Source organism: Trichosurus vulpecula, chromosome 6 (genome assembly GCF_011100635.1).
Source record: "Trichosurus vulpecula isolate mTriVul1 chromosome 6, mTriVul1.pri, whole genome shotgun sequence".
NCBI lineage: Eukaryota > Metazoa > Chordata > Mammalia > Diprotodontia > Phalangeridae > Trichosurus > Trichosurus vulpecula.
The window spans coordinates 73752346-73771353 of NC_050578.1; positions in this window are offsets into that span (position 1 = coordinate 73752346).

Sequence of the window (19008 nt, forward strand, 5' to 3'; positions counted from 1 at the left end):
GATCTTCATCTTTAAATACTTTGTTTGTGTGAGGCTGTCACACGGGGAAAAAGATTATAATTTAAACAATATGTTCAAGCCTAAAAAATCTTCAACAAATTCTTAATGTTTAAAAAAATGGGGAAATTTTCCAGGACTTCTGGAATTAACATTTTGTACCTCTTCACCAAGAGAACCTTAGAGTAAAGGAATAAAATGAAGTCAAAATTACCACCCCCACCTAGTTTCACTTGTCATGAATAAAAGGCATCATTTTGTTCCAAAAAAGGCAGCCATTGAGCTCACAAAATAGCAACCTGATAAAACATGTTTAATATGTTTAAATGATCATTCTTAGCTTGAAAACCATCTTTAAAATCAAGCAAACTAAGAACAGTAAAATAAAAAAAAATCATTTGCATCTCATTACATTTTCTCTTGGAATCATTAGAAAAACCTAAACAGAAACTGTTCCTGATAGTTACCTCTTTCATGACTAGTTTCTTGGCCTGCAATCCGTGGATTCTGCAGAAGTGGTTTTACTTGGTAGACAGTAATCCCCTTTAACATCCTCCCATTGGTTCTTCTGTTTCTCTACTCCTGGATTATTAGCTTGCTCAGTACACCAGGGAGACAGCGAACTTGTACCCAACCTGAATGTTCTCATGATGTGGGGGAGACCTCCACGTGGCAGCCAGGTTGTGATTGGAGGACTCATTCATGTCACATGTACTTTAATGGAACATGGCGTGTTCCATTTGTAATGAGCATTAACAAGTGCCATGGGTAAAGGGATTTAAGGCAATGTTAGACTGGCTGTTTCTTTCTCATTCAAGCTCCAAGGCTTATAAGATTAGGCAGAATTGCATCTGGTGTGAATGCATGGTTGAATGTAATATTCTGGTCTTTATTTGCCTCTCTTATTTATTACCTCAGGATGGCTTAAACCAAGGTGAACCCTGGCATTGTAGAAGGGACAGTTCATTTTGTCCCTGCCTCTTTAGCCAAGAAGTTATCCCCTGAACCAAGCACTGAATGAATATATTGTCCCCACTCCAGACCAACTCTACCTCCAGCCTTCCCCACATCCAATACTGTCCAAATAACCACAGTCAAGCCAAGTACACTAATGAAATAAAAGAATGTTTTTTTTTAATCCAGGAGGATGGGTTAGAACATAGAAAGAAAGAAAAAAAAACCAAAATTAATTTGGGTTGAGAGTGGGTAGCCGCTGATCAGTGCAAAAGTATGACAGGTATTGCCTGACTTTAGCGAGGAAGATGAACTTACAGTTACAGAAACACAAACTTAGATTCTGGCCTCTTTTGAAGAGCACCTGAGAATCTAAAATTAGTTTATACTTCTTTTGACCTTATCTTCCCCTTTGGAAGAAGGAAGCCAGGAAGTAATTGCCCAAACACTTAATTGGGGACTAGATGCCTGTGAACTAAGCTACTATTAAGGAGAAGTAGAAATGAAAAAGGGTTCTCAGAGGCCTGTGTTATTTCCATTTATATACTTTTTGGATTCCATTGATTTCTTAAAGTGTTTAGCTGTAGTTTCCCTTAGCTCCTGGTCTTCAGCAGCTCACCTTGGCTTCCTACAAGTCCCAGAGAGGAGGTAGAGCTAATATGGTGGAATAAAGGTGGGGACTCACTCAACCTCTCCCAAACTTCCATTTCAAATGACTTCAAAATAGTTCTTCAAAATGAATTTCAGAGTGGCAAAACCAACAAAAGTATGGGTTAAAAAAATATCCCAGATCAAGACAATTTAGAAGGTTGTCAGGAAAGGTCTGTCTCACTGGTGTAGGAGGGGAGTACAGTTAAGCATACACTATGGCAGTGAGGCCCTTAACCTGTGACAACCCAGCAGCAATGCCCTGTGCCCCTGCACAAGGTAGCAGGCCTTGAGAGCAACTGAATTTGCCACAGTAACCTCCAGAGCTTTCAATCCACAGATTGTAAGGAGGTTAGGCAACTGATCAGAAAAGGTTACAAGAGAGCCTCTCCTGACACTAAGTGCAGGAATCTGTTGCATTGACCATACTTGTCTCCAGATAGCAGTCCTAGGGTGAGGAGGCACACTACCACATTACAGTTCCCTGCCTCAGGAGAGCAAGGATGCTGGTAATAGTTCCAGGACAAAAAGCAGTACTTGTGGTCACTTACAGACCAGAGTACAGGTCAGGAGATCAGTGACCACACCCCTCCTTATATCATACGATCTTGGAATTACTGACATATTACAGACCCCTAGAACAAGCTCTGATAACAACAGAATAAAACCACTCTAGGAAAGAGCCCAACTTTAACAAAAAGTTAAAAGTCAAGAAATAGGCTGGAAAATCAGCAATTACAACAAAAAAAAGAAAGTGACAATGGAAGTTATTATGTCGACAGGGAAGATTAAAACATAAACTCAAAAGAGGACAGTAATGTCAAAATGGCTATATGGATAGCTGCAAAGAAAAATATGAATTGGTCTCAGGCCCAAAAAGAATTTGTGGAAGAATTCAAAAAGGATAAAAATAGGCCGAATGGTAAAAATGGCACAAAAATCCACTGAAGAGAAATCTTTAAAAAGTAGAATTGACCAGATGGAAAAAAAGAGGCACAAAAATTTAAAAAAATACCTCATTGAAGAAAGCAACTCCTTAAAAAGTAGAATTGGACAAATGGAAAAGGAAGTTTAAAAAGCTTACTGAAGAAAATAATTCTCTAAAAATTAGAATTGGGCAAGTGGAAGCAGATGACTTCATGAAACACCATTAGCAATAGAACAAAATCAAAAAATAAAAACATGGAAGAAAATGCGAAATTTTCTCATTGGGAAACTATAGACCAATTTCTCTAGTGAATACTGATGCAAAATTTTTAAATAAAATGTTAGCAAGGAGATTACAGCAAGATCTTAGACTTTAATCAAGAGGAATTTATATGAGAAATGCATGGCTTGTTCAAAATCAAGACAATTATCATTATAATTGACAATATAAACAACAAAATAACACAAATTGCAAGATTATCTTATTAGATTCGGGAAAAGACTTTGACAACCTACAAGAGTCATTCCCATTAAAAACACTAGAAAGCAAAATAATCAATGAAATATTTCTTAAAATGATTAAGTGGGATCTGTTTAAAACCAAGAACAAATATTATCTACAATGGGGATAAACTTGAAGCCTTCCCAACAAAATCAATGGTGAAGCAAAGATGCTCTTTATCCCCACTATTGTTCAATATTATACTAGAAATGCTAGCTAGAGCAGTGGGACAATAAAAAAGGAATTGAAGAAATTAGAACAGGCAATAAAAACCAAAACTATCACTCTTTGCAGATGATAGGATCGTACACTTAGAGAATCTCAGAGAATCAACTAAAAAAACTAGTAGAAATAATTAACAACTTCAGCAAAATCATAAGATATAAAATAAACCCACATAAATCATCAGCACTTCTATATATTACTGACAAATTCTGGCAGCAAGAGATAGAAAGAGAAATTCTATTTAAAATAAATAGAGACGATATAAAATATTTGGGAGTCTACCTCCCAAGACAAACCCAGGAACTATATGAACACAATAACAATCACTTATCCCACAAATAAAGTAAGATATAAACATATGGAAAATATTAATTGCTCATGGGAAAAATTAGCCAATATAAATAAAACTGACAGTTCTACATAAATTAATATACTTATTCAGTGCCATACCAATGAAACTACCAAGGAATATTTTATACAACTAGAAAAATTAATATCAAAATTTGTCTGGAAGAAAAAAAGGTCAAGAATATTAAGGAAATTGAAAAAATGGAAGGTGGCTTAGCAGTACCAGTTCTCAAACTGTATTACAAAGTGGTAATCATCAAAACAATCTGGTACTGGCCAAGAAACAGAGTGGTGGATCAATGGAATAGATTGGTTACGCAATACACAGTAGGAAATAACCAAAGTAATCTGGCATCTTATAAATGAACAGATCTAACCTTTTGGGACAAGAACTTATTATATGACAAGAACTCCTGGGAAAATTGAAAAGCAGTTTGACAGAAACTTGGTACAGACCAACACACAGTATACCAAGGTGAGGTCAAAATGGGTACATGATTTAGACAAGGGTGATACTATAAGCAAATTAGGAGTGTGTGGAATAGTTTAACTATCAGATCCATGGATAAGGGAATAATTTATTATCAACAAGACATTTAGAGTATTATGGAATGTAAAATGGATACTTTTGATTGCATCAAATTAAAAAGATTTTGCCAAACAAACCCAATATTAGAAGGAAAGCAGATAACTGTGAAAACTATTTTACAACAAAGGTCTCTGATAATGGCCTCATTTCTCAGATATGTAGAGAACTACCTCAAAATTTATAGTGCTGTTAGTCATTCCGCAATTGATAAGTGAGCAAAGACTATGAATAGGCAGTTTCCAGATGAAGAAATCAAAGCTGTCTAGAGTCATATAAAAAATGTTCTAAATCACCATTGATTAGAGAAATGCAAAATAAAACAACTCTGAGGTACCACCTCACACTTTTCATATTGGTTAGTATTGCAGAAAAGGAAAATGACAAATAATTGCAGGAGTTGTGGGAAGATTGGGACACTGAGGCGTTGTTGGTGGAGTTGTGAACTGATCCAATGATTCTAGAGAGCAATTTGCATCTATGCCCAAAGGGCTATACAGTCATATACCTTTAGACACAGCAGTGGCCCTACTAGGTTTGTAACCAAAAGAGATTTTAAAAAAAGAAAAGGACCTTTATGTGCAGTTCTTTTTGTGGTGGCAAAGAACTGGAAATTGAGGGGAAACTCATCAATTGGGGAATGGCTGAAGAAGTTGTAGTATATGACTATGATAGAATACTACTGTGCTATAATAAATTATGAGCAGGATGCTTTCAGGAAAAAAAAAAACCTGGAAAGACTTACATGAACTGTTGGAAAATGAAGTGAGCAGCGCAAGGAGAACAGTTTACACAGTAACAGCAATATTGTAAAGATGATCAACTGGGAATGACTTAGCTATTCCCAGTAATACAAGGCCTAAGAATTCTGAAGGACCTTTGTTGAAAAATGCTCTTCACATCTAGAGGAAGAACTGATGGAATCTGAATGCAGATTGAAGCATACAGGTTTTTTTTTTATTTGGTTTACTTTTTTGTCAGTTTTTTCTTCGCAACATGACTAATATGGAAATATTGTGTATAACTGCATTTGTGTAATCTATATCAGATTGCTTACCACCTCAGGGAGGGAGGAGAGAAGGGATGGTTGGATGAAATTTGGAACTCAAAATTGTAAAAAAAAAAGTTAAAATTGTTTTTACATATAATTGGGAAAAATAAAATATTAAAATAAAAAGAATTCTGGAGAATGCAAGTTTTCCCCAAGCAAAATGTCTCAGCCTATCCTAAAGAATTGCTTCAAAATATCCTAATTTCCAAATGCAAGTAGTTGTGTGATTTCTTTTCTTTAAGTAACTCATCCTTTTGATGGATAAAATAAAAAAGAAGTCCTAGAGAATAGGGTCTGTCAGTCAATAAAGATTTATTAAGTGCCTACTATATGCAGGTATTATACTAAGTGCTGGGGATACAAAGAAAGGCAAAATATAGTCCCGGCTCTTGAGGAGATTACAATCTAATGCAGGAGGCATGTAAACAACTATGTACAAACAAGCTAAATACAGGATAACTAGGAAATAATCAATAGAAGGAGGGTATTAAAATTAAGGGATTCTAGAACCAGAGTAGAAAGAGACTTGTGAAAGAAAAACCAACCAGTAAGCTATTTTGACAGTGTATATACCCTCAACAACAAAAAAGAAGTTAGGAAAAGGGGAATGTTGAATGAGGAATTGAGGGGGGAGGTACTGAGTTCAGCTTTGAATATCTTGAGTTTAGTGTGTCTATGTGTAACCAGAATGGCCTTTGTTTTCTTTGAGTGACTCAATTTATCTCAGTGAGCTTTACTAGGTGCTAAGCCCCAGGCCCAAACCCCATTATGTAATCCATGTGGATGTGAACATCCCAGGGTCCTAAGGGGAGGGGCCAACTCAAGAACCAATCACCAGAGCCTGAGCTCTGGTGATTCAGATGATGTCTGATGATGTCTGAAGCCCTATAAGAAGGGAAGACAGAGCCATTGGTGTGGGGCTCTGGAGATGGTGTTGATGAGGAGACTCCGGGCAGCTGTAGTTAAGGAGCCTTCCAGCTTGTAAACCCAGATGTTGAAACTTTGTTGAACTCTGGTAACTATCTGTTGGGACTTGAATCAGACAAAGTCTGTTGATGTCTGCAATGTGTTTGCATTTTGTTTTGAAGTTCAGGGTGCTGTTTTTTTCCCCTGAGCTAACTGAATGATATTTGAATTAAAAGTAAGCTTATCAACCCCTTCACCTTGCTTTCCTTAATTAGGCAGATTGAAAGAACCTGTGCTGTTGGCAGCTTTCTGGGTGCTGGCTGTTGGTGAATCTTATACCCCCATAGAAGCTGCCAGCCAGGTTGTTGACACATATTATTAGAACATTCTGTTCTAAGTTTATAATAGGCATAGTGGAAATATGAGAACGGAGGTCATCAGAGCAGATAAATAGATTTGGGAATCATCAACATAGAGATGAGAATAGAATCCGGGGAGGCTGATGCAACCACAAAGAAAAAATAGTGTAGAGGAAGAATAGAAGAGGACCCAGGATGATGCCTTTAGGGATACCCATGGTTAGCAGAGATGAACTGGATGGCCATCTAACAAAAGATATTGAGAAAGAATAGTCAGGCAGGTAGGAGACGAATCAGTAGAGAACAGTTGTCATGAATATCTATAAAGAAGAGAGTATAAAAAAGAAAGAGTGATTGATTGATAGTGGGAAAAGCTTCAGAGGTTAAGAAGGATGAGGACTGAGATAAAGCCACTAGATTTGGAAGTTAATTTCAGTTGAATGATAAGGTCAAGAAATGAATGAATGAACGAGTGAATGAAACTCAATGAATGAGTGAATGAAACTCAATGAATGAATGAATGAAACTCAATGAATGAATGAATGAATTCAAAGTCAGTGAATGAATGAAACTCAAAGCTGTTCAGTTATAATGACCAAACATGACTCCAGAGAAAAGATGAGATAAGATACCACCATCTCCTCTTTGCAGAGGTGAGAGCCTCTGGATGTGGATCATCATATATAATGACATAAATACTTAGTTGATATGTTGATTAATCTTGTTTACCTGCTTTTTTCTTCTTTTTTGTACCAAAAGATACAAATAGGGACAGAAGGAGGGCTATATTTGGAAATGAAGATAACATAAAAACAAAACATTATTATTAATATTAATCATCAATATTTGTTATTAATATTGCTTGTATAGTTAACAACAAAAGTATTGACAAAATTATTATAACAAAATTAACAACAGCAATTATTATTATTGTTCCTATAGAATGCAACATCTAAGCTGAGACTTCAGGAATTTTCATTCCAGGCATATGGACAACCTTCTCTATGGTACAGAGATTGGAGGCACTGTTGAGGAACAGTCCAAATTTGATTGAATCATGAAGTATACAGAGGTGAGTAATGTTAGTTATTGGGCTGTAATAGCAAGTGTAGTGGGACTTTTTATTGTCTTTTGTTTTGGAGTGCTTCTCAGCACTAAGGCAATCAAATGCCTTTGAGTCTTGCCTTTGTTTAAATCAAGAGTCTTTGATTGAATCAAGAGTCTTTGATGACCTGCTTAAGTCACAAGAAAGTCTAAGTCACACGAGTTTGAGTCACATGGTTGTGACACCCTCTGTAGACTGACCCTGAGGAAGTGTATAAATACTCTGAGGTTAGCATTTTTCTTTGGGGATCACTCACTAGAAGAGTGCTCCTGTGATTTGACCAGACGAGACTCTGGGTAGCCATTAAGGAGTCCCCTGGCCTTGAAAACCCAGATGCTGGTGTTTCTCTGTCTGGTAACTATGTATGTATTGCTATGGAAAAATGGCTAGAAGCTCTGACTGCTGGTTTGTGTTATTTGTTCTGTTTATATAATTTCTGCTTGTAATTTTTGTTTGTGTTTTCTCTGAAGTTCAGGGTGCTGACTTTTTCCCCTGAACTAAGTGAATGGTATATGTATATTTAAATATACATATATTTAAATATATTTAAAGTGAGATTGTAAACCCCTTTAAGTTAGAAAAGGAGATCAAAGGACCTGTGCTAGCAGCCCTCCTTTGTGCTGGTGTTGTTGTTGGTCTTACACCTCCACCTCAGCTTCTAGTAACATTGTTGTTACACAGGCCTTCTTTGGAGAGGCCAAAATGAAGAGGCATAGAGAAAGGAAGCCAGTGTAGTGTATTCAAGACTGTTGAGATAGACATACTCAAGGGCTAATTGTTAATGATTCAACATCAGTGTGGCAGGAGGTCTCCAAAGAAGTACTCTAGGGAACTTTTTCTTGGTTCTGGATACTTTACCATTTTAAAAACAAATGAAGTGGATAAAGACATAGATGGTGTACTGACAAAATATGCAGATGGCACAATGCTGGGAGGGTGAGCTAACAAAATGGATCACAGAAAAGATCTAAAAGCTTCTTTAAAGGGTAGAGCATTAGGGTGAATCTAACAGTACAGAATTTAATCAGGTTATGTGGACACAAAAATCAGCTTCACAAGTATAATATTGGAAAAGTATAGATGGGCAGCAATTCTAAAAAAGATCTGGGGGGAGGGAGGATGGTAGATTGCATATTGACTGAATAGGAGTCAAGAGTGTGATGTGGCAGGCACAAAAGCTAATGAAATCTTGAGGCTCATTAAGAGGAGCATGGCTTCCACAAATAGGGAGGTGATAGCCCCACTGCTCCTTGCCTTCATTATTTTTCATATGGAATATTGTGTTTAGTTTTGGGCACCATGGCTTTAGAAAGACATTGATTAGCCAGAGAGTATCTGGAAATGGGCAGTCAGGATGGTGAAGTGTCTTGAGTCCATGTCATATAAGTATTGGTTATGGAAATTTGGCATGTTTAGACTGGAGAAGAGAAGACTTCTGAGTATAATGGGACATAATATCTGTCTAGATGTATTAGAAGGACTGTCTTGTAGGGGAAGAGTGAGTCTTGTTCCATTTGGCTCCAGAGGGCAGAGGCATAAGCAACAGGCAAAAAGCAAAGAGCAAAAATCAGACTTGATGTCAGGAAAAACTTCTTAACAGAGTTTTCAGAAAGTTGATTGTGCTTCATAGAGAAGTAGTGGTTTAATCATCCTTAGAGATCTTTAGGTAACTTGTCAGGTATGACTTCACCTGAAATGTGACATTATTTCTTTTTCTCCAATTGGTGGTTGTCCACTTTTACTTTGACATAACAAGATATGCATTTCTTTCTATTGTAGCTATTAATGGAAAGCCTCAAGAGTGGTGCTACTGAAGGTGGCTATTTCATTAATATATAAATCCAAATATCTAAATTCCCCTGCCTCTTGCTTGTAGATTTCAACTTGCTCAGCTCTGTTGGAAAAGTGGAGGTTATTTAACATGCCAGTTACTTAGCAAGAACTAACTGCTCCACTCCATAATGACCAAAGTGTTCTCTTTAGGGAGTTCATCTTGCATAATATGTGTTTATACAAGTCTCCGACTGAATATTTATAGGATAAGTTGTAATGGCTCTGCCAGAATATATTGGGTCAATTATAGAACTGTATATCAGTGCTAGTAAGACTTTGTCATCTCATTTTGAGAGGAAATTACAAAATCTTTTGTGCCTCTCTGGTTTGAATTTAAAACTAAATGCTTTAAAAGTGTTTTTATGGCATTATATGGATGTATTTTTGTTTATGACTTAGCCCTAAGTCAATATGATGCTTTGGTGAAAGAAAAATTCTGATTAACTTTATTGATAAATATGTTCTTCTCTTAGGACAAATAACATAAAAGCAATAATCCTTAATCTTTGTATTTTAAGGGGAAGATAGTAGAGACTTGATTAAGAGATGGCTAGATAGCCACCAGAGGACAGCTAGGTGGCAGAGTGGATAGAGCACTGGGCCTGAGGTCAGGAGGAGCTGAGTTCAAATCTGGACTCAGACAATATCTATGTGACCCTGGACAAGTCACTTAACCCTTTGCCTCAATTTCCTTTGCTTCAAAATGAGCTGGAGAAGGAAATGGCAAAGCACTCCAGTATCTTTACCAATAAAACCCCAAATGGGGTCACAAAAAGTTGGACACAACTGAAATGACTGAACAACAACAAAAGATGGCCACTAATGTCTCCCCATGGTTCTGGGAGTAATCAAAGTTAAGGAAAGGAAAGTAATTTTTCTTTCTATGTGGTTGTAAGGTACATTATTTGGGCATCAAGTAACAGCTTGTGGTATATCTCAATGATTACAAAGGAGGATGACTGGGCGCTAGAAATAATTTCCTCTGAACAACAGTTTAAAGGATTGAGGATGTTTTTCCTGGAGAAGAGATGTCTACTATGACGACTGATTTTCTATCTTTATATATTTGAAAGGAGGCAAAATCAAATAGAAGCAGTGTGAAGTAATGGATAGAAAAGTGGCCTTGGAGTAAGGAAAAGCTGAGTTACCAAGTCCCACTTGCAACATACTTTACTATCTCTGTGGCCTCAGGCAATACTCTAAAGAGTTTCAGAAGAGTTTCTGATGCATATTAGGAGAGACATTTCTCATTCTTAGTTGGCTAAAACAATGAAATCAAATAGAAAGTGATGATGATGATGATGATAATGGAGAAGATTTATTCCATGCTGCTTCAGTCTACAAACATTTATCAAGTACTTACTATGTCTCAGGCCTTGCGCCGAGTTCTGTGGAGTGATTACTTATCCTGTGAACTAAATGAAATTTAGGGGAATATATCACAAATCTGGCATTGTAAATGAGTAGAAAATTATGCTCTATGGACTACTCCTTATTTGACTTCTCTGAAAGAAGGATATAGCCCTTCCACAGAGGCTTCTAATGCTGAATGGATCATGGTATTGGGAAAGCCTAGGTATCAACTTAGATGTCAGAATGGGTTGCATGCAAGAAGTATGACCTCTTAGCTACTTTAGTACAGCTGACCCTAACAAATGGTTACAAATTATTGACTGTGGCAGAGGTGTCATTATCTGTGCTGTGGCATTGATGTTCTTGGTGCTTCTCTTGCTCATTGTCATCACCTTCAATCAGGAGATCAACAGTAAACTGCAAAGATTTGGTATCACTCATCAAATGGAAGGGATTGGCGAGATCCAAGACCCAATCCTTCTGAAGAGTAGAGGAAGAGCCCAAGATTTGTAGGTTTTATGCTCCCCATATTTTGTTTTCCTTTTTCCTTTATGGTAACACTTTCAAGAGCAAGGGTTACTGCTAAAATTCTGGTTATTGTTTCTCTGTTTATTTTGCTTTTACTTTTGAATTTTTTTCTTTCCCCTTTTAGTACTGCTTTTGTCTGAAAGATTATCCAGTTAAAGGTCCAATAGCATTTAAATGATGCTAAGTACCTCTAGAGGTACTTAGGATCTTGCCACCTATGGGGGGTGGTATGTGATAGCACCACCCTCAAACAAGACTCCAGTCCCCTCCTTCCTTTCCTACCTCTCAGTTGGGTAAGATAGATTTCAAAATTCAAATACATACATATATGTCTATCTACATACAGATATATGTGTATATGTGTGTGTGTGCATATATATGTGTGTATCTGCATGTATGTGTGTATGTATATATGTGTGTGTATATAAATATATATATATGTGTGTATGTGTGTATATGTATAATTTCCATTTTTAATTTAAATTTATTTATTTAACATATTTAGTTTTCAGCATTGATTTTCACAAGAGTTTGAATTAAAAATTTTCTCCCCATTTCTACCCTCCCCCCCACTCCAAGATGGCGTATATTCTGGTTGCCCTGTTCCCCAGTCAGCCCTCCCCTCTGTCACCCTACTCCCCTCCCATCCCCTTTTCCCTTCCGTTCTTGTAGGGCAAGATAAATTTCTATGCCCCTTTGCCTGTGTATCTTATTTTCTAGTTGCATGCAAAAACTTTTTTTTTGTTTTTGAACATCTGTTTTTAAAACTTTGAGTTCCAAATTCTCTCCCCTCTTCCCTTCCCACCCACCCTCCCCAAGAAGTCAAGCAATTCAACATAGGCCACATGTGTATCATTATGTACAACCCTTCCACAATACTCATGTTGTGAAAGACTAACTATATTTTGCTCCTTCCCAACCCATCCCCCTTTATTGAATTTTCTCCCTTGACCCTGTCCCCTTTCCAAAGTGTTTGCTTTTGATTACCTCCACCCCCATCTGCCCTCCCCTCCATCATCCCCCCCTTTTTTTAATCTTCTTCCCTCTTCTTTCCTGTGGGGTAAGATACCCAATTAGGTATGTATGGTATTCTCTCCTCAGGCCCAATCTGAAGAGAGCAAGATTCACTCATTCCCCCCTCACCTGCCCTCTCCCCTCCTCCCACAGAACTGCTTCCTCTTGCCACCTTTATGCGAGATAATCCACCCCATTCTATCTCTCCCTATCTCCCTCTCTCAGTATGTTTCTCTCTCATCCCTTAATTTTATTTTATTTCTTTTAGATATCTTCCCTTCATCTTCAACTCACCCTGTGTCACTCTCTCTCTCTCTACATATATATATATATATATATATATATATATATACATACATACATACATGTTCACTTATATATATACATAAACATATATATGCATATTCCCTTCTGCTACCCTAATACTGAGGTCTCATGAATCATACATGTCATCTTTCCATGTAGGAATGTAAACAAAACAGTTCAACTTTAGTAAGTCCCTTGCAATTTCTTTTTCTTGTTCTTTTTCTTGATTACCTTTTCATGCTTCTCTTGATTCTTATGTTTGAAAGTCAAATTTTCTATTCAGTTCTGGTCTTTTCACTGAGAAAGCTTGAAAGTCCTCTATTTTATTGAAAATCCATATTTTGCCTTGGAGCATGATACTCAGTTTTGCTGAGTAGGTGATTCTAGGTTTTAATCCTAGCTCCATTGACCTCCATAATTTCCATTTTTGAATGAATTTAGATGACAGTGAGTTTCAAACATTGCCTGACCCTATCTCCCAATTATTTTATCCTCCATTGTAAAATTTCTTCCTTGCATGACTTTTATGTAAAATAATTTTCCCCATTTTCCTCTTCCTTCCCCCTTCTCCTAATAAATTCCTCTCTCTCCCCTATCCATTTTTTAGATCATCCCAGCATAATTGACTCACTCCCATGCCGTCTGAGTACAATTCTTCTAACTGCACTAATAATGATAAAATTCTTTTGATTGGTAAGAGAAGTAGTCACTTCAGCACTATTTGCAAAATATCCTAAAATGACACTTTTGGAGGGAAAAGGAGATGGGTACTGTTCCAAGCTCAGTGTAGGTCCATTAATCAGTGGGCCTGGAGATCAATTGTCATCCCTAAAGACACAGTATATTCACATTGTTCATTCCTTGCTGAAGGGCCACAGATAGTTTACTGTCAAATCTCCCAGTGGTATAGGAGACCTCATCCTAAGCAACTACCATCTCTGGAGGTGTCATTAAAGGAGAATCAGAAACATGAACCAATCCAGGTTCACTGTCCTCTGTACTACCCGTTTCCCAATTTAACAAAAACATTCTCCTCCAATCCTACAATAGTTATTCCACTTGTTCTGGGTTAAGCTGTGCTCAGGCCATTGCCCTGGTACTTTAGGTTTGATATTAGAATAAATTGAGACACACAGGCCATTCAATTATTAACTAAAGCTATAGCTAAGGGAAAGATATTCAGTAAGCATATACATTAAGAATACTATGAATTGAGACACCTGATGGAAGCTCCCTTGCTTCTGAGTTGCCTTCTAGTCTTCAGACCAACCCTAAAGAGAGGTTGGAGCTTCTTGTGGTTCTTTTGAAGGTATGTCAATAGCTAGAGACTGTAGTCCATTAAGTCAATCAATTCCCAAGGACAGTTTCAATATAATTTGAAGAAATACTAGCCTTCTTTTCATGGAGATAGGGAGATAGGTTATTCCTCCCATCACAATTACTAACAAGAGGAAGAACCCCAAGTCCTAGCCTGACTTCTCAGGACTACATAGGAATTGTTCATACAGTACAGAGCCAATATGAAGGTAAAATAGCAATTCAGCTGTTTCACAAAATGGCTCAAGCTTTGGTGTTTTCAGTATCAACCTTCTGGGAGAATATTGAGATAGTTATGTTATTGCTTCTTGTTTAAGTTTCTTTGGTAAGGTGTACTTGTGAGTCTTTTATGTCTTTACCATTTTTTTTCATAGGGAGAAATTAAGTAGCTTCCTATATCTGATTGATGATGATAATGATGATGATGATAGCTAACTTATATGTAGCAATTTGTAGTATAAGTAATCTTCTAGTCCTGCGTTTTTGAAGAGAACTTAGTCCTGAGCCATTCCTAGGTCTTGACTTATTTTCCTTAAACTTTGTGGTACAGATGTGAGGAGCTAGAGAGTTAGAAAAAAAAGAGCCCAATATTACTTAAGGTGTCAAGGTCCCCAGTGAATGAATCCAATCCATGGATGTGAGTCTAGAGGCACGTGCTCTACATTGAAATACATCAAGTGCCCTAGCTTCCTTGGGACCTACAGTGACCCTTGGGGACTCATCCAGGACCTGAAAGTGATTCCAATCAACCCTGAGTGCTTAATCCCTTTTTGGTAGTACCACATATGTTCTGGGCTCATTTGAATATATTTGCTCTCTTTTCATACTAATCCTACTTGTTTATTGTCAGGCAAATTTGGACCTCCATTTGAATCAATCAGTACTTTGGCAGAGATCCATTGGAAAAAAAGTGGAGTGCCTTATGTGTTGACCCCAGGGAGAATTTTTCTGAACATCCCTCTGAATTTACCCTGTGCATTAGCAAGCAATCCATTGGTGAAATATATGTGTTGCCTGATGTGCTGCAGGGACTCAGAGAGGTATTTTCATCCAGTACAGTTCAATTTATGACCTAAGGGTCATGGAGAAACTTTCAGTCAATCCCAGATCCCTAATCCCTGAACTTGGTCTACATGTCCTATCCAAAGGCAGTTTCAAAATTTATTTCCCTTTATTTAAGTAATCCTTCTCTTTATGAATCTCATATTTTGAGGGAATAGATTTCTAAATGGAGGCCTTAATTGTTTCCTTTTTTTCCCCCATCTGGGCTACCACAGATTCTCATGTACAAACTTCTATTTCTAAGTCTCCATACTCTGAGTTATTTTTTTCCACTTTCTAACTCTCCATGTTTATAACATTATAAACAAGCAAAAGTGTTCTAAGAAAAATATTATGGGATACATGAGAAGCTCATCTTTGGAAAAAGAAGATAAAATTATAAACTGGCTTCATTCTTTCTCTAGTCATTGTATTATTTCATGTTATATTGTAGATTTTTATCTTCTATGTAATTATTCAAATGGAGATAGAAACAGGCTTGAAATGTTAATTATTTAAACCAAAAATTACTTTATTTTTTTTCTCCTTTAAATGGACTATCTCCAATCAACTTTTTTGAGGGGAGAAGAAATCTCTCGAAGAGAAACGGCACTTAACACAGGAATCAGCCAATACATCTGTCCACGGAATGTTCCAAGTTCTCAATATTAACAATGAACAGAACAAGCTATTAATCTGACCACTAATGTTTGCCAAGGAAAATAGAACTATGAGCCATATACAGGAAATTGTGTCATCAGCTACTTTATATTGTTCGAGCTCAAACTAACAGCAAACAAACAAAGATTTAAAGGAAATTGATATATAATAAATGAAATGTTGAAAAGGAACCTGTAATATATATGGTCATTTTTCTGCCTACTATTTGGTGGTAAATACTACTAACTATCTTCATCTATAAACATTAGTCAAGTTGACTCCATGGCACCTCCATCAGAAGTTAGCAAAGTGATTTATAATCATTCGTAGTTGTTGGTGGCCAGAGAACTTTTGTTGATCCTTCCTGCACCTCATTCTACATACTAAAAGATAATTTCTCATGTTTTTCCCACAGGACTGCTCACATAAGGATTTCAATGTACTGATCTCTTAAAGCTTTCAAATTCTATCACTCATTGACTTATCAGGCACAAAGAGGATGATTCTTTCCTCTCAAAAATGGCAAATGTCCAAATTTTACACATGTGGATTTTGACTATAATAGAGATTCTCATGCTTAGCTATGTGAGTTTGTGATTGTAAAACACTTTGAAGATCAGCTAAAGGCTGAAGTGTTTAATTAGTCAATATGACTAATTCTTTTAGGTGAAGACATTTAATTGTTCTTTTTATCAGCAAGCAACAGGGAGAAATGGGGACATATGTAGTATATGCTTCCCCTAAATATTTCCTTTATTGGATACTTATTTCCCATAAAACCTGGAATTGCTGTTAGGATTTAGGATCAAACATTACAGAGTGCTCAACAATATTGTTTCCTTTGTGTTGACCATGGCTCTTCTTTCCTTGCCAATCATCAATACTGATAGGTAAATTGTTGTTTTCAGTCATTTGCTGCCATGTCCAACTCTTTGTGACCCAATTTGGGGTTTTCTTGGTAAAGATATTGGAGTGGTTTGCCACTTTCTTCTCCAGTCCATTTTATAGATGAGGAAACTGAGTCAAACAGGGTAAAATGAGTTGCCCAGGTAATATTGGTAATACTGATATGTTTCTAATTGTATGAATGTGAGAAAGCCTCTTCATTTGCCTTCCTTCTCTGATAGTCAGTTTGGTAGGTCTTGAGTAGAAAAGGCATTGTTCTGAATGGTATGATGTTTGGGTTCTCATTTAAATTAAAAAATTTAAAAACTTTAAGATTTCCTAGCTGTGTGTCTTCAGAGAAGTCATTTAGCTTTTCCTTGCTTCTATTTCCATTCTTATAAGAGAAGAGGTTGAACTGATTCATCTCCTAAGGCCTTTTGTAGCTCTAAGGCCTGATACACTTATGACAGGTATAGAAGCAGATTGATCAATGTGACCATTTCTTATTAAACCAATGTTGCACATCAGCACAGCTCTGTAAAATCCAAGAGCTGAACAGATTTTGACTATGCTTTTAAAAAGACAGTCTGTGGGCAAAGCAGAATTTTAAGGACTGAATACATTCCCTTTGACCTAACTGGTCAAAGGTATGAACAAATAATTCTTTAAAGAAGAATTGCAAACTATTAACAATCACATGAAAGAATGATCCACATAAATAATGAATGTTATGCAAATTAAAACAAATCTGAGTCTTCACTTCACACTAAGCAAATTGGCAAAGATGATAAAATAAGAGAACAATCAGTGTTAGATGGGCACCCTGATACATTGCTGGTGGAGCTGGGAATTGATCCATGCTAAGAAAGTGGCTAAATCATCTAGAGATCCTGCTGCCAGGCATATACCTCAAGGAAGTAAAAAACAAAAAAAAGTATCATATATATATATATATATATGCCAAAATATTCCTTGTAGTAATGTGTGTGTGCATACTTGTGTGTGTGTTTATGTGTGTGTGTGTATATGGAGTGAACTGAAAACAAAAAAGAAACTCGTTGAGTAATAAACAAATTTTGATATGTAATGAATCTAATGGGATGTGGCTGTTCTAAAAGCAAGATAATAAATATGAAGAATTCTGAGAAGCAGGAGGAGATTTAGATGAATTTCTACAGAATAAAGTGTGCCAAACCAAGAAAACAATAGGCACAATAACTATCACAATGTAAATGGGAAAATAAAATTAAATGGAAAGTCAACATTGTGCAATGCCAATGATGAAGTTTGGCTCCAATGAAGAGATAAGAAGATTCAACTACCTTCCTTCTTCGTGGGGAGGTGGAACGCTGGGTATGGTATGGAATTATATATGTATATGCATGTATATACGCATATGTACTTATATATATACACATATAGGCATATGTATACACATATGTTTATGTATACATGAATATATAAATATATATGGAGAGACAAAGAGAAAGAGAATGCTCATTAGTTTTATGGAATTGCTTTTTTTCACTTTCTTTTTCCTTAGCATTAATTTTTTTAATTAAAAAGAAAAGTACTAGATTTAGAGTTGGATCTGGGTTGGAATCCCAAGTCTGACATTTACTTACAATTTTGCTCTTACTATTGTATAATTTTTGTAGTTATTTTCAATTTTTTGTGTATACTTACTTGTCTTGCAAGAATTTTGAAAAAAAAAGTATCTTAGCACATTGCCTGACACTTAGTAGGTACTATATAAATGCTAGCTGTTGTTGCTGTTATTATTATTACTGTCATATGGTCATTTAAGCTTTGCAAAGCTCTATAAAGATGTCCTCTTTTATCTTCACAGAAGCCCTGTGAGGCAGGTATAAGGCCAAGCAAAGTGGACTTTTTACTGTTTTTTTCTTTTGAGTGCTTCTCAGCACTAAGACAATCAAGTGCCTTTGATTGAGTCTTGCCTTTGTAGGAAGGCCCACACCCTTTTGTTAATTAGGTCATGAGAGGTGTGAAGCCCTCGAGAGGTATGAAGCCCTTGGGCCCTGAAAAAGGATATATGTAAACCCAGAGGATAGCCATTGAACTCAGAATCAAGAATTGAGAACTCTCAGAACTGAGGAGAGTTTTTTTTTGGGGGGGGGTGGGCAGAAGGAGGGAGAGTACACTCGTTGGAAGAGTGTTGGTGATCTGGCCAGAGGAGACCCTGGGTAACTGTTGGAACTCCACCTACCCTGCGTGCTTTGGAAACCCAGATGTTGGTGCTTCTCTCTCTGGTAATTATAGACATATTGCTATGGTCAGACAGATAGAAGCTTGTCTGATGATTTGTGTTATTTTGCTCTGTTTATATAATTTCTGCTTGTAATTTCTTTTTGTGTTTTCTCTGAAGTTCAGGGTGCTGACTTTTTCCCCTGAACTAAGTGAATGATATATGCATGTTTAATTAAAGTAAGATTGTTAACCCCT